The sequence below is a fragment of the Neopsephotus bourkii genome, unplaced genomic scaffold (assembly GCF_033783945.1).
Source record: "Neopsephotus bourkii isolate Nb327-2 ecotype Australia unplaced genomic scaffold, CSIRO-AGI_Nbou_v1 NB_1445, whole genome shotgun sequence".
In the NCBI taxonomy this organism is placed as follows: domain Eukaryota; kingdom Metazoa; phylum Chordata; class Aves; order Psittaciformes; family Psittacidae; genus Neopsephotus; species Neopsephotus bourkii.
Genome location: NW_026901922.1, coordinates 396,138 through 410,047, shown reverse-complemented (window position 1 = coordinate 410,047; position 13,910 = coordinate 396,138). Strand labels below are relative to the sequence as shown.

Genomic DNA, 13,910 nt, shown 5'->3' with positions numbered 1-13,910 from the left:
TGAAGGCCTCCCCAGCTGCAGTACCTGCACATCAAGCCCGCAATGGCAGATGCTCCACAAATCTCAGCTCAGTTACAGGCTGTAATGGGTCCACATACAAGTAGTGTTTGGCTATAGTAACTCTTGAGGTTGTTAGCATGAAAAGAAGTGGATTAATCGGAATTGTAACTCATGTATTGTCAGCAGAGTGAAATGAGCTCTCCCACCTCTTGTTTGAAGGTAGGTTTTGGAGGCGGGGAGGGGGAAAGCTAATTTGGAATACTGAGAAGCTTGGGAAGGCATCTGAAAGCAGGAAACGTTTATTTTTTACACTCCTATAACTTAAAAACGGCCAAACCAATTTAAACCAAATTGGATAATAAAAAATATTGCTCCTGGGCTGAGCCCCTCTATGCCAAGTTCCAGCCTGGAATGAATTTTTATGGCCAAATTATAAAGCCCCTCGAAATGAAGGTTTAAAATGGAAATGTTGACAGACCTTTAACTACAAAAGCACTGTCATAGAAGTTCTTTTTTTTCCAAAATGGCTGTTTTAAAATATAATTAAGACTTAAATATTATTTAATAGCAGCATTTCCTGTAAGTTAAAAATCTTTATCATTCCACTGCCTGGGATTCATTGCCACTTCGGAGCGTGCCAGCTCTGCTTTGCATTTGGAGCACGTGTGTGAGCGCTGAACCCACACAGACACTTGTCTGTCAGATGGAAATGGCTCTGGACAACATTCCAGATTCCCCTTTTCTAAATAAGAGCCTGGATGCCAAAAGGGCTCGCTGGACCCCTGCTCCAATCCCGTGGCTCTGGGAAGGAGCAGCCATGTGAGGCTCTGCCAAAGCTCAGCTCCTGTTAACATGAAACCTCAGTATGTTCATTCCTCATAGGAAAACCTGTTTTCATCATCCCCTCTGGCTGCTGAGGTGCTCAGTAGGAGCTGTGCTTTTAGCCTGATGGCTGCTTTGGTGTTGTCCATGCACACTGAGGGCGCTTTGGAAAGCTGGAAACCAGCAGCCATAGGGAACTTGGGAGCTGCTTCCTCGCAGGGATAAAGGAAAAGGCTTCTCTTTCACAAGGGCTTCCCACAGGCTTCTCGCTGTCGCAGTTCCCGATGCCAGGCGATGGCCTCGTGCCATGGGGCAGGATGATGCTGAGCAGTTGTCAGCCCCCCCTCAGCGTGGGGCTTGGTTTTCATCCCTGCCCCTTGCTTGTGCTGCTGATTCCTCTGTTTCGCTGCCTTGCCTTCCACTCCCTCCCCATGTTTAAAAATACCCCTTGGTTGCTGCAGCGTAGACGCAGGGTTGTTGCAACACCCTGTTCCTGCTCTGGCACATGGAAAGTGGAACTGGGAACAGTGCCCTCCTCTCCTTTCCTGCTGGAGCTCTTGCTCTCTCCTTCCTGACAGGTGAATAAGCTTTAACCCTGCTACCAAATGCCTTCCTTGGGCAGCCTTCAGTATGGGATGCTGAGAGCAGGATGCAGAAAACCCTGACATCTTCACCTTAATGATTGGTGTGCTCCTCTTCTTCCTCACCCTTCTGCAGCCACATGTGAAGGGCTGGGGGTGTGAAAGCAGCTTTTCCCTTCTAGCAGGGTCCCAGCCACAAGCTGGGACATCCACCCCTAAGGCCATTCTGTTTTAAAGAGCAAGATTTACCCAGGAATGGTTATTCCATGCATTTCAGGCTGTTTCAGTGTCTTCCTCCAGTGTGTTCTGCATGTGTAGCACTAGGATTTGACTGGCAAAAGGTCTCTGGACGTGCTTGAGAAGGCTCTGCTGTGTGTTTGATGAGAAACCTCCCAGGTTTGGTGGTCGAAATGGATCTGTGGGGTTTGTGTGTGTGAAGTAGCTGCTTCAAGCACAAACTGGTTTAAGGTGTAGAGATCAATAACTTCAACTCATGTTAGTTCCCTCCTAGTTTGGATTTTCTTTGGAGCATCTGGGCTGTGACTTTGGCTTCCTGCTCTGGAGATACAGTGAGGTTTGGTGATGGCCTTTACATTCCTGCCCCAGGGTTACTCTAGACCAAGCCCCCCGTTAGGATTTGTGAGCCAGATTGGCTGCTGCAGCAATGAATATGAAGAAATAGCACCTTTGGATTTGACGAAACAGCTGCATTGTTTCCCCTCCTTTATCATCTAAGACATGCTGTGCCAAGGCTGCAGAATACCTGAATAACACCTTCAAATGTGCAGGAAGCAGCATTAATGCAGGGCCTGTCAGAGAAGATGCAACCGGAGGATGCTCCGTGCGCGCCGGCCGCCGCATCCATGCGCTCTGCAGTCATTCATTAGCATCCTTGTTCATTTTGGCATAAAACTGGAGTATATGAGGCGGCACACAACTAGTAAACCTATTTCATGGGGCAATAGAAGAGCCAGTAATGGATCTAATTGCCCTTTTGGAGCCCCTCTATAGTCCCAAAGGATTCTTCAAGCACTCACAAATCACAGCAGAAACACAGCTCCTGCTGAGCTGCGGTGCTGGGGAAGGGGCTTTGGGGGGGTCCTGGGTGAAGGGACCCATCCTGCCTGCAGAGCAGCAGACCCTGTTCTCTTCAGAGCTGCTTAAAAACTGTCTTTAACCTTCCTTGTTTTGGAGGAAGGGAACTGAGAAGCATTGAGCCTGATTTCCAGGGAAAGCTGGGCTGTTAAACCATCTGCTTTTTGATGGGTGGCTTGCAGATTCAGCAGCTATAAATGTGTATTTAGGGAGAGAGTGCACACTAGGATATGTTCGTACATAGTCTCATATGTGTATCTACATATATATTTATATGAATATGAACATATTATATGAATATGAGCATATAAAGGAGATTAGATGTTAAAATCATGGAATGCTTTGGGTTGAAGGGACCTTAAAGCTCATCCAGTTCCAAGTGCCTGCCATGGGCAGGGATACCTTCCACTAGAGCAGGTTGCTTCAACCCGGCCTTGAACACTGCCAGGGATGGGGCAGCCACAGCTTCTCTGGGCAGCCCATTCCAGTGTCCCACTAAAAGTAAAGAATTTCTTCCTTGTATCTAATCTCAATCTCCCCCTTTTCAGTTTAAAACCATTCCCTCTTGTCCTGTCACTGTGTGCCCTTATTAAAAAGTCCCTCTCCACTATTAGGAGTAAGTTCTTTACTATGAGGGTTTCCCCTTTCCTGGGAACATGACCAGGGTTGCAAAACTACCCCCAAATGAACCCGTGCACTCATAGGAAATGGTTCCTTCTCTTTTTGCTTTAAGGGAGTTCCCCAATCGCAGTTTCTGCTGTGACTGAATTAATAATCTCAGCCCTTATCTACAGCTCTTGCTCTGTTATCAGTAATGCAGACTGCATGTGCTGCTAGTACAGAGCCATAAATTAAACCAGGCTTTTATTAACTTGCAATTAAACTGATCTCAAAGCTTGCTTGTAGTTCTGAGCTTAACAGGAGCAGAAGGCTGTCGATGACTGCATTCTCCCATAGCTGGCACCACCACGCTGGCTGTGGCTTGGGAGTTTAACCTCGTGTGAGCTGATCCTGATCCATTCATACTGGAGGGCAGGAGCCATCCCTCATGAAGCAGATGAGAGCAGGGCACTGGGTTTGGAGGTGGTAGAGGGAGGAGGGCTGGTTGGGAGAGGAGATCTTAAGATACAATCGAAACCTGCTTTACCCTCAGGAATGGGCTTTTCTTCCTCTTTTGAGCTCTGATTTGCTTTCTTGGCCAGTAAAATATTTCCTTATTTAAAAGCAGTCTTTTAAACACAAGGCTGTTTGGTTTTGTGGGGGGTTTAGTTGTCATTCAAAGCCTCACTTGCTACCTGTCAGCTTGGTGTGGTACTGCATGAGTTACTCCCCAAGCATGGCTGCAGCACGGAGCTTTAACGTTGTGCCAGAGAATCACAAAATGCTTTGGATTGGAAAAGACCTTAAGATCACCTGTTTCCAACGCAGGGATACCTCTCACTATCACGGACACACTTGGTTTTCAAAGAGGTGCAGGAGTTTTCAGCATTTTCTATTAGATTCTTGCACAAAATCCAATCAAGTGGCTGCTTAAGGATTAAAAAAGCGACTGTGGGGACCCTTCCTGAGGCTTCCATCTCCTTCCCAGCAAAAGCAATGCTGAGGAGGATGCTTTAGGATGCAAAGAGAAGGGGCAGGAGTGTTTTCCTCCTGCTGCTGAGCCCCTGCATGGAGATAGATGTTAGTAACCAACCCCATGACCTGGTTTTGTTTCGCTACCTAAATAACCAGTGAGTTTCTCTTTTCCTGAGCCCACTTCCCCTGTTCCATCCTCGCATCCCAGAAGGACACAACCGAGCTTTGCAGAGGCAGCGGGGGGCGGGCAGAGCCGGCTCTTGGCGGTGGAAAGGCAGCTCAAATCCTCTCCTTTTTGTCCCAAGGATGCTCTCGCTGGGATGGGAACGGGCTTTGTTGGCTGGGAAGAGGCCGCTCCGCCCCTCTGCGGCAGCGGGCGGGCGATCCATGCGGCTAAACGGGAGATGCTGTGTCCTTATACACGGGGTAGGGAGAAAACACCCCCCTGAGCATCTCATTGCTGAAGAGCAGGGAGGAAAAAAACCCTTTAACCTGAAATTTCAAGTCCTTTGTAGAGATTTCATGTGAGAGCTGAGCTCAAAAGTGGGGCTGCTCATAGAGGGTTTCTGATAGTGCCTTTTTGAAGCATTTGTGGGGGGGTTTGGACTGACATTTCCCTCCGTGGTTGCTGCTTTGCATGAGAACCTTCCTTAAAGGGTCAGCTCTTGGGTTGAGGTGTAAAAGCTCGCAATAAATACATTTATTAATGGATTTTATATAGAGAGAGAGAGAAAGAGAGAGAAAGGTGGATTCACCAGGCAGCCACTGCACCGCGGGGGTTGTGATGCTGTAGCCATACAAAGGGCTGGTGTTTGCATGTCAAAAAGAGAATAAACCCCCACTTTCGGGGCTTTTCCTTCTCTGTGTGCAAAGAAGAAGGCACAGGGGTGGTCCGCAGCAGTCCCTTTGTGTACAGGAGGCAGCAAGCAGGGACTTGTTCATTGCCACCCATGTGTGAGTAGAGCTGGGCTGGAGGAATTGAGGCTAAAGCAGGGCCTGGGTGGGAGAGGAAAGGGCTGAGCTCTTGGTACCAGCCCTACAAATCTCCTGCCGTAATACATCTGAGGAGGAGCATCGTGTTTAGTTAACACCTGCTTAATGCTGGGAGCAGAGAAACAGCTCCACCACTTCCAAGCACTTGGAGCAGCTGTTTTCCTCAAATAATTTCTTTTAGATGTGCTGGATTAAAACAATAAAACCATTAAAGTCCTCACATTCCCCCTGAGAGTAAACATGTAGACAATAAAGAGCTGTGTGTGTGTAGAGGGGATGGGGTGGGAGCGTTCTGCAGCGCTGCAAAACAAGCTGTCAATTCATCTCAGCACTAAAGGCTGCAAATGAAACCGGTCCATCAAGTGAAGTTCTTGCAGAAGGCTGAGCAGGGCAGGGCAGAGATTTGGGGGATGCTGAACTAGTTCGGGCTGTTGGTAGATGGGAAATGCATCTTGTGCAGCAGTTAGGCAGAAAGGGGGGCTTCATTTGGGGGTCAGTGGAATAGCTGACAGCAATTCAAAGCATCACTTCTGTTTATCTGCTTAAAGCCCCTTAGTGTGGCTTCAGACAGGGAGATGAGAGCTTCAGCTGCACTAAAGCTCGGTTAGAAGAATAGATATTACAAGGACTGGATTTAAAGCCATCTAAGCTAGGCTTAAAGAGCAGATCATGCCTCTGCTGCCTTGCTTGTGTTTGTCTTGCTGGCTCGTTGCTAGAGTTGCTTTATGCTTCTACCTTCCCCACTGCTTCAGCTACCCCAGACATCTGCAGAGCCAGTGCTGAGGATACAGCGCGAGCTCCTCATGGCACAGCATCGCCTTGACATCTTCATTTGGGCTTCTGCCCTTAGAAAAAGCTGCTAATTCACCTCCTCGCTGGGGTCTTAATGCAGGCTTTTGTTCCTGAGCCTGGGGGAGGTGTTTCCTGCACACGTTTTTGGTATTAAACCCACTTTGTGCTTGCTGGGGTAGCTGGGCTCCTTTTTAAGAGGCTTACGTGCTGCTTGCTATAAACCTCCAGCCATTTGTGAGCTTTAGAAGAGAATTTCAATGCCTTTTGCTTTGCCTGCACGTGAAATTTTATGTCCTGCAGCCCGGAATGGGGGGCAGCGAAATGGGAAGGGCCCAAAAGATGCAGATCCAGTGGTTTTTGGTGACCTCAGCTGTGTATTTCCACATCGCTGAATCATCACCCCGTTGGCACCGCAGCGGGGGGGGATCTCTGCCTGCGAGGCTGTAGATCAAACACGGTGGGGAAAAGCTGATGGCAAAGCTGCTTGTGTTACATTGCTTCTATCTCCTCTTCATTTTGCTTGCACTTTAAGGGTTTATCCACTTTATTAAGGGCTGCAGGTGGAAAGGGATGTTAAAAGGGTACATACAGGAGGCAATTAGAAGTGACTAAGAGCCCTCAGCTGGTGTGAAACGCAGCTGAGAGCTCACTCCAGGCATAGAAAGGATTTTGCTGGGGATTTGGTTGGGTCTGGAGAGCTGGGAGTGGGTTAATGTGCTCCTGGATGTAATCCTGGGGTGTAGATGGCCCTGTTGTGAGCTCTGTCATCGCAGGGGTTGTGAGATGTGTGGAAATGAATGTGAGAAGAGCAGGACCTCACTATGAGGATGGTGGGACACTGGAATGGGGTCAGTAGAGAAGCTGTGCCTGCCCCATCCCTAGCAGTGTTGAAGGCCAGGTTGGACAGGGCTTGGAGCAGGCTGCTCTAGTGTATGGTGTCCCTGCCCATGGCAGAGGGCTGGAACTGGAGGAGCTTTAAGGTCCAAACCATTCTATGATTCTATATATCTAATCTAAATCTTGCCTCTATGTTCATATAATGATGAACCAGATAAGCTTTAAGGTCTCTTCCCACCCAAACAAGTCTGTGATTCTGTGATTCCCCATGAACCTGATGTGACTTGCTGGGGCAAACCTGGCACCGTTTGAAAGTCGATGCTGTTGCCCAATGATTGCAGCTGATTTGGGGTGGGAAAAACAGGCTCCAGCACCTGAATGCGGGAGATGCTCCTGCTGGAGGCTGGAGTCAGGCAAAGAGCTGGAGTTAGAGCCCTCTGCAATAGAAACCCATAAATCCTGAGCGAGAAGAGGGTCACTGAGAACCTCATCAGGGTGGGAGCAGCAGCGCCGCGTTAATATGCCCATAAATCTACCTGTTACGATAAACCAGGTGGCTCTTCCAAGAGGCAAAAAGAGTCAAGCACCAGGAATTGAAGGGTTTTTTTTGCTGCCTATCTGCTTTTAAAAGCTTAATTATGGTGCTGAGCTGACACCTGACAACTTATCATGGGCCTTATAAAAGACAGGGCTGGGGTTTGTGTCTGTATCTGGGAAGCAGGGGCAGAAAAAAGAGGGAAGGAGCTCTGTGCATGGGCCAAAAGCACCATGTGGGGAGGCAGAAGGGAAGGATGCATGGCCTGGGTGAGATCGCTGTGGGAAGCTGGTTGTGCTTTAAGGGCTGCTTGGAATAAAGGAGGTGAAGGGAGGTAGAGAATGGAAATTGTGCCTTAGGATAAGATGTGGAGCTCTGTGAATAAGGGTGGATGGGAAGGGATGCGGGGGCAGGAATGGCTTTGGCCTGGTGGGAATCACTGCAGGGGTTTGGTGGATTCCTCAGTTTCTCATTTCACATCTTGTACTGGGATAGATGTGGAGACAGGAGCTGGCCAAAGCCATCCCACTGGGCACTTGCACGTCTCACTGTAGACAGCAACCTGCTCTAGGGGAAGGTGTCCCTGCCCATGGCAGGGGTTGGAACTGGGTGAGCTTTAAGGTCCCTTCATCCCAAACCCTTCCATGATTCTATGGCTAAGTCAGTTATGTGGGTCTGCACTTCCTTACAGCATGTTCTTTCCAACTAGCAAATGCCACCCTTAAAGGGGGGGAAAACCCCCAAAGCACTTGAATTCTGTCTTCATTTAACATGCTTGCTCTCACCAGACTTGCTGTTGGAGAGGTGCAAGCTCAGGCCCACAAAACCCAGCCCTCTTTTCAGGCGCTGGAGCCTCACACACCATGAATGGGTGGGCACATCCCCAATATCACGAATGAATTGAAGGAAATCAACCTTCCAGTGCATTAAAAACCTGAATGGGGACCGTGGCATCCTTTTCCTAATTGTAGTGGTGTTCAGAGGTCAAGGCTGAGTCACGGAGGCTCTTCCAAGCTTCAGCACAATGAGAGCTTCCAAGCACTGGCACAATGAGAGCTATTTCCCATTGGAGCTAACTTTTCCTTTAGGATCAGCTTTCTCGTAGCCCTGAAACAATAGTGCAGCAGCGAGAGGATCCTGTTAGCATGGTGCAGGCATCTTCTGAGCGGGCAACCCCCAAACCTCTCAGATGGGACCAAATTTAACCTCCCTTCTCCTTAACCCTTGAGAATTAGCTTTGGGAGCGACCAGTAAGGGGCTTGGATTGGAGTTGAGGCTGTTTGGAGCAGAATCCACTGCTGGAATCCTGCTTTCCCAGCACTGCTTTCTCTTCCTGGGGTAAGTACAGAAAGGGAAACGTCACCATTCCATGCATGGGCACAGCAGCTCCCTGCAGCTCTGCTGTGCTGCTTGAGGACCCAACCATGCACCCTTGCTCCCACAGAGCTGCATTGGGTAGCTAAGATCCAAGCGAGGTCCAGATCCTGCTTTAGGCTCAGTTCTCCTGGTTCCAACCCCTCCATTTCCATGTACCTCTGTTTCCAAGCTCACTGATAGCACTGGGGCAGCATCCCCAGGCTGCTTCCATGACTTGGCAAGGAGCAGGGAAGTGGGAATAGCCCATACCATGGAGCTGCCAAAGCCTCTCCTCGCCCGTGCAGCACTGACAGGCTTGGCCACCATCCAGAGGCGGTTTAAGATCCCGGTGCAGCCTCCCCCAGCACAAACCCACAGCCCTGCAGGCAAATCCATCCACTCCAGGTTGGGGTTGAATGAGTTTTACACGTTACATTCTTGTTTCTCAGGGTATGCGGGGAAGGAGGCTCCTGTTCTGCTGCTCTTTGCACTCTGAATCCCCTCGCACGCAGGCGCGTGCGGGGCCGATGCTGTTTGCAGAGAAGGAGGGTTTTTTGCTCCCACATTCTTCATTCAGGAGCTGTGGAGTGTTCGAGGCAGGAAGAGTGACTCATTTGGTAAACAGCAGAGCCACACAGGGGGAGGCAGGAGCCCAGATTGGGTTTCTGTGGTAGATCTGAAGCCTTTGGGGGGAATTCTTTGTTTGGTTTCCCCTCTTTTTTCCCCTTTCCTTCTCTACCACCACAGGGGCTCAGGATCCTTGCTCTGCATCATACCCATGAATAACCCAGCTGCATAATTCACCCTTTTCCTCCCTCAGTGCCACACAACTTCCTAACCTAGCTCAGCCCCAGCTGAGCAGTAGGGCAGGGCAGGAATTTCCCTTAGCCTCAGCTCGCGTGCCTCTGCCCGTTTTCCTTAGGCTCTGTCCCCCAGCTGCTGTGATGGGAAGAGACGCTGAGCTCCTAATGAATCACTGAGCTCCTACACTTGAAATACTCTCAGGGCAACACAGCTGTAATTGCCTTTGTTAATATATATTCTTTATTTTCCTGCAGTGCTTCTCACATGGCTCCTGGTACTTGTGTGTGCAGTCGGCTCCCTCTTCCCTAACACCCACATGAAGAATTGTGCCTTTTTCCCCCCATTTTATTTGCTCTGTCTGGTAGGTAGGGGAAGAATTGATGGCTTGCCCAAGGTCACACTGCAAACCTGTGCTGCTGCTGCTGGGATTCGAGCCGGGGATGTAATAATGATTCACATCCACATTGGAGCGATCTGGGGGTTCCCATGGGACCGGCGCGAATCCATCGGCACAAGCTGTGGAGTCGCTGACGTTGTGCAGCTCCACCTCCTCACTCACCTCCCTTAATTACCGCTGTGCCTCTCCTCTTAACTTATGTGGCAGCAGTAATTAATACATGGGTTTTAATAACCTTCACTTGCCTCCAAACAAGCCTAAAAACCGCTCCACCATGTGGAAGGAAATAATTATGACGGCTCTAAGCGAGCGCTGCCGGCGCGGTGTGACCTCGGGCAGCTCCCTGCATCCATGTTCTGTGTCTGGCTGCAGAGAGCTGCTGCTGCCACGATGGAGCTGCCCACGGAGAGCTCAGGAGGAGCAGCCTTGGTTCCTCGAGCATCACTTGAGCACTGCAGGAGGACAGTGGTGTCTTAGCAAACCCTGCTTGCTCTCCCGTCGAGATTTATGAGCTTGCTCTTCCCAGCTCAGGTTTGAATCCTAGGGTTTGGGCTGTGATTCCTGCTGGAGTGGTGCCTCTGAGGCACTGAGGGCTCTTTGTCTGTGGGACCAGGTGTACTTAGGGCAAAATCAGGGGTTGCTTTCTCCCTGGGTGCTCCATAAACCACCTCAGCCATCTGCTGTTTGCCTACATATGCCCCTTGAAAGAGAAGGTTGGTTCATGGTCCTTTGGTGCACTGCAGAGGAATTCCTCAGTAGCTGGAGATGGCTTTGATGGGAAAAGCACTCGGTGTCCAACCTAGGTTAAATCCCACTGGGATAAATGCCTTCCTGGCCAAGCAGGTTGGCTGCTGGCTGCCCCAGAAGGATGGTGCTTGGTTTTGCTTGCACTCAGACGTGCCAATGCTCAGCTCAGGCTGAAGGAGAAACGGTGTCTACCATATAGGACTTTATTAAAATCACCATAAAGAGAAGAAGTAAAGTTAAGCAGAGAGTTTATTAAAGACTTTGCCCCGTGTGTCCTTGGCTTCCCTCCTCACTGCTATATGGTGTGCTGTAGGCCAGATGGTTGCTGTCTTCCCCCCTGCTGAAACACCTGCATTTCAGTGGAGGGGCATGTGTATGAGAAGCCCTCTGGGATATGGGGAGCTATAGAAATGTAAATTAAATTATTTACCTACTCGGAGTTAAATGCTCTGCCCTTCTGGCCAAGGAGGAATGGGGATGGGATGGGCTTCAGAACCTGCTTAACTCTTTGTTTAAATTGCAGGAAAGTTTTGGGGGGCAACCTCCGCATCTCAGCACTCATTGCCAGTGATTTGGTAGGAGTCGAATACTCAGCCCATAAAATATCCTCTCCCTCTGGTTGTTGCTGCTTATAAAAAATACAGCTTGTCTGTCACCTCGCAGGCACTGAGCTCAGGGAAGCTGGAGTGTCCTGTGTCATGCTTTGGCGTCTTAACCCTGCTGCTGATCTCCCCTCAGCTCACTGGAGAGGATGGGAGAAGCCCAACGTGGAGCCGCCTGCATTAGGAGGGCAGATGATGTGACACAGAGAAGATGCTGCCGTGCAGCACCAATCTGTGATAACCAAACACCCAGCCCCTCAGAAAAACAACATCCAAAGGCAGATGGTTCTCTGTAAGGAGAAAAAAAAAAAAAAGCCAAATTCTTGTGGTTTGCACAATGTGCATCCCAAAAGTAGTGTTTGTTAAAGCGCTTTTTTGCTCTTTGAATGTGGCTTTGCAATGCCATTGCCCTGTGCTGCCTGTAAACAGGCTGAAGTTTCTGCTGCCTGTTCTTTCTTCCTTTATGCCCTTTTAAATCAAGGAAAGGAAGGTGAATTCGTCACAGGATGTAAGCAGGTTTGTAAAGAAAAAGGCACAGCCACGTCGGTCCCTGGTGTTGCCTGAGCCAAAAATGACATCTCAGGGTTTAATCTTGATGCAGTTTGGGTGGGTGGGGGGGGAATTGCACAGATGTGCTGCTTACGCATGGAGCTGGCTGCAGCCCCTCTCATAGTCACAGGACCTGAGTGAGTAGAAATCAGCTTTTCCTGCTGCCTGTGGGAAGGGCACCGGGTGCTGGAAGCCCAACCACTTTGCAGAGCAGCATCCTGCCGCAGTGCAAGAAGCGGCCCTGCTGCGGCAGCGCCGGAGCCAAGCTCTGCTGCGGGCGCTGAGCCGGTGCCTGCGGCTCCTGCACGATTCCCTCTCATCCCTCTTTCTGCTTTTCTTCCCCCCCCCACCCCTGCACAGGCTGGAGTGAAACGACCTTGACTCCGGGGCGTTCTCAATGTAAAGCCTGCGCTGAGCTCGCAGCCCACCAGCAGCCTCTCCCCCTCCTGCAAAGGGCTTTTGTGCTCGAGGAGCGGCAGAGCTCCCTTTGAATGCTCTACGTGCCATAAATGATGTGGGGTTTTTTATTCTGGAGCTGATCGCTCGTAAACCTTCACTCTTCCTCTCATTTATCCTGTTCAGGCTCGCGGAGGTGTCGGCTCGTCCCTCCTCTAGCAGAAGGATGCTGCCACTGAAACCAGCTTTCCAGAAGCGCTCAGTAACCGGAGCTGCCACGGCTGCCTTCGAGCTGCACCGACTCGGTGCCTCTGCTGCTTCCAGAACCTCAGTGGGAGCAACTGGGCTCTGAGCTCTTCTGAAACCTGGCCTGGCGAGCCCTGCCATAGGGGGAACCCTCCAAGAGGAAACAGGTCCAAAATCTGTGTGTGTCATCTCTCGTAAGTGTAAAAATAAGACACTTTAGCTGTGCCCTGGGTGCATTCTTTCAAACCAACAAGTCTTTGCGGCGTTCCCTTCTCGTCGTCTCCTTTCCCGTGGAAATGGGCCCATTTGGGGATTCACGTGGTAGATAATTGTAATGGTCCCCCCGGCCTTTAAAATCTATGAATCACTCCAGTATCTGGGCACTTTATGCACATTAGTGAATTAATCCTTACAGCCTCTCTGCAAGGGAGGGAATTATCGTTGTCATTGCTCAGATGGGAAATGGGTGAGATGGAGCCCAGATCTGCGCAAGAACTGGGGGGTCACATCACTCACCAGCAGTAACAGCTATAACCTTTGGGCACCCAGCCCTTGGGGGCACCCGTGACCCCGCATTAGTTACCTCTGCCGTTGTGCTGAGCGAACGGGGAATATCTCTCCAGCCTGCCAAGCGGCTGGAAATCCATCTGAGCCCTGTCAGCGGCGAGATGGATGGCTGGGGCGTAGGCAGCAGGTCTGCCGCAGCCGGGAAGAGCGGTGAGGACGTGCTGCTCGGATGCTGGGTGGGCTGGGATGAGTGCAGGAAGTCCAGCATCTCCCCATGGCCTTGGCCTTGCTCTCCCGTGTCTTTCCCACCAGGAGGTTCCCCAAAGTGAAGGAGGTGGGTACCCCTTGCCCATGGAGGTGACAGGAGAGCAAGGCAAAGCCCTGCAGTCCTGCATCCAGCTCTGGGGCATCAATACAAGAGGGATGTGGAGCTGTTGGAGCAAGGCCACAAAGATGCTGTGAGGGCTGGAGCACCTCTGCTCTGGAACCAAGCTGGCAAAGCTGGGCTGGTTCAGCCTGGAGAAGAGAAGGCTCCATAAGGGGAGACCTTAGAGCAGCTCCAGTGCCTAAAGGGGCTACAGGAAACATGGAGAGGGGCTTTGGACAGGGGCCTGTAGGGACAGGACAAGGGGAATGGCTTTAACCTGCCAGAGGGGGAGACTGAGCTGAGCTCTTAGGCAGAAGCTCTTCCCTGTGAGGGTGCTGAGGCGCTGGCACAGGGTGCCCAGAGAAGCTGTGGCTGCCCCATCCCTGGCAGTGCTCAAGGCCAGGTTGGACACAGGGGCTTGGAGCACCCTGCTCTGGTGGAAGATGGCCCTGCCCATGGCATGGGATTGGAACTGGATGAGCTTTAAGATCCCTTCCTCCCAAACCATTCCATGACTCTCTGACACCCCCATCCCCTCACCCCTGCCGGATCACGTCACAATCATTGCTTTAGGGCATCACCACAACCGGATGGACTTTGGAAGTCAAACCTGTTGTGGCTCCTTTTAAAATGGGTGACTTTGAGCTCAGCTCATCCACACTGGAGCTCTTAGTGCACTCACTCCCCTCCCGCGCCGCAGTTGTAGGCA

At 50.7% G+C, this 13,910-nt stretch overlaps 1 protein-coding gene across 3 annotated transcripts in view; it reads left to right on the top strand.

The window, feature by feature from the left end:
• The window catches only part of ATF7 (activating transcription factor 7), a 62,015-nt gene that overhangs the window by 24,273 nt on the left and 23,832 nt on the right, over positions 1 to 13,910 (top strand). Inside the window, exon 3 of one of the 3 annotated variants that reach the window (XM_061368738.1) lies at positions 12,268 to 12,521. The exons of the other annotated variants lie outside the window; for them this stretch is intronic. The gene's annotated coding sequence lies outside the window, so the exon portion shown is untranslated. The remainder of the gene's footprint in view (positions 1 to 12,267; positions 12,522 to 13,910) is intronic. 3 annotated transcript variants of the gene reach the window in all.